Source organism: Pseudopodoces humilis, chromosome 1 (assembly GCF_049639895.1).
Source record: "Pseudopodoces humilis isolate 2021_Gansu_Grassland_sample_001 chromosome 1, ASM4963989v1, whole genome shotgun sequence".
Classification (NCBI taxonomy): Eukaryota; Metazoa; Chordata; class Aves; order Passeriformes; family Paridae; genus Pseudopodoces; species Pseudopodoces humilis.
This window is the reverse complement of record NC_142200.1, coordinates 95,429,864-95,432,452: the sequence shown is the minus strand read 5'-3', so window position 1 is coordinate 95,432,452 and position 2,589 is coordinate 95,429,864.

Sequence of the window (2,589 nt, the reverse complement as noted above, 5' to 3'; positions counted from 1 at the left end):
TTCCTGAGCTTCAATGCTAAAACCTCACGCATTATTCCACCCACATTTCTTATCTGTACAGGCAACAGTTACACAATGAATATATAAACTTTCAGCTCTCCCCCCTACTGTACAAATATTAAAAAATAAATAAATAAAAATAAAAAAGGGAGTAAATAAATTTAGCCCAGAAATAATGTAAGGAAATACTTACAAGTTAATTTTTGTTTTCCCCCTGTTGAGGAGCTAGATTTTGAGCTTGTTCTCTTCTGATATCCAGGAATCAGGCATTATGAACCTAGTCTTGAGTTACCCTAGAGCACAACATCACAATAGAGGAAGTGGCCAAGCCTCACTGCATATTCCTTTAAAAACTGAGTAGAATGCACTGGACTTAAATATTTAAAGAACTTCATGCAGGAGTCACGCTGTGGTAAGGCCACATCAATGTGCTTCAATGCACATGCTCCACTGGTGAATGACTGCCCCTAGATACACCACACCAAAATATCAAACTTCTGCAGAAACCAGCTCCAAAAGCACTTTGAAAGACACAAAGTATTCCAAGTGGAAACAGGACTTTATGTTGGTTTATGAAAGAGAATAAGAACTCAATGAGTGAGGATCGATGCTGACCACACACAAAAGAAGTGTGTGGTGCCAAGGGGCGTTTTTCAAAGTAGGTCATGTATCAATGACAAGCACACTTTTTGCCTTCCAACATGTGCTCCGCCACTGTGTATCTTGGCTAGTGATGCATGAAAAGCACTCAAGTGCTTGCTCTGCACTTGTATTGGACACAGGGAGCTGGGAAGCAGCAGCAGTGAACAGTGCAGAAAGTTGGGAGCCCTTCCAAGCACAGGCTCTTTTGCACAAGGAGGAACCTCTGGGGAAATGGAGCCAAGGGAATAGCAGAACTTGTTTCCATTCCAAGCTTGCAATGCGAAAGAGAGCCAAAATATCAAACCACTGCAGAAAACAAAAAGAAACAAACAAAAAAATAGAAATACAGCTTTTATTAAGCATTAACGAAGCTTATAATTCTGCTTCATTAGAAGCAGGTTAGCTGGTGCTCAGAATAAAAAGTGAAATAATGAGAAGCATAGCCAAGGTTGTCTTTCAGTCTGTAAAAACTTCTACAGCAAACAAATAAAACTCTAACAAGTAAAACCAATGTTGTACTTTGGATCTCAGGCTAAGAGAAACCTTCAGCCCAGTGAAGAAAAGCATGGACAAGGAAAAGGCAGCAGCTCAGTGCATGGTTTTCCACAGTTCACAGCAGAGGCAATCAGAGCAAAAAAGCCAGTCCAAATGAAAGATTGAGAAGGAAGAAAAAAAATTACCACTACCTTCATTATGAATTCCCAGAAGAGATATGTGCCTTTAGATGTTTGAATATTCTCAGTTCTGGAATTTAAAATATTTCAAAGTTGTATACAAGGTGGAGATTTGCTCATCTTCCACAGAGAGAAATAATTTATCTTTTTTCTGAACAGACAAGCGGTGTTCCCTTTAAAATCCTGTGATACTATGTTGCATAAAATCTGCTTATTCTACTTGAGATTAAAACTATCTTTAGGATTATTTTGTAAAAATTCCTTGGGTAAAATTAAGCAATATCAGTGCAGCTGTATCTTTGACAGCAAACTGTCTTTAACCTTAGTACCTGGAAGAATGATAGAGAAGTCCATGCTGGGTACTATTGAAAGACTTTTAAAAAATAATGCTATCACATTATTGGTCACAGCCAACGTGTTTTCTTCAAAAGTAAAGACTGTGTAAGACTGTTAAAAAAAAAACCCTTCCAAATAATGTTCACAATTGCTGTTTTTAGGATTAACCACAGGCAGCTTTGAATCTCTGGCCACACATTCATTGAAACAAGTATTAAACTTCTGTCATAAATTTATCCTACACACAATAATTTTCACACTGGGTACTTTTACTTGAAGGCAGTATGGAGAGAAGCATCAGATGCAATGTTCCTTCCCTTATTTCTTTTTAAGGTAGTTCATACAGTCCCGCCCTGTTTTTGACTGATGCATATTTTAAGGAGAGAAAGAGGAGCTTTGTAAGCAAAGTTCATACATGTTCAGGAGAATTGACCTGTAGTTCATAACCTTTGAGTTTTGGAATATTAATTTAAAAGGTGTAGGACTATATTGGGAAGCTTGTTTCAGTTTTATGTAAGACAACTTTCTTGCAAGAGTAGTGTTTATTTGCCTTTTTCTATTGACAGGCTTTTATGCTGTTGAGAGAGCTGTCTCCAAGTCCATTGCTGCTGTGCTGCTTCTTCCACAGTAAAAATCTTATTATCATCTTTTTTCTTGTTGCTTTTTTCAACTGCTCTGTGTGTGGCTGAAACATAATATAAGACTTAAATTATGAAGAGATCAGATGTAGCAAAGGCAATTTATAAAGACTTCTTACCTGTTCTTCATCTTCATGAAGTTTGTCAAAGGAGAAAATTTATTTCCTATGTACTAGGTATTTCACTGAACGCAGTGCAGTTACTGAATAGAGGAGTTTAGCAATTTTAACAGCAGAAAGCTCTTCTGGCAATTCTAACCCTGCAAGAGAGAAAGATTTGCAAGCAACTGGAACAAAATA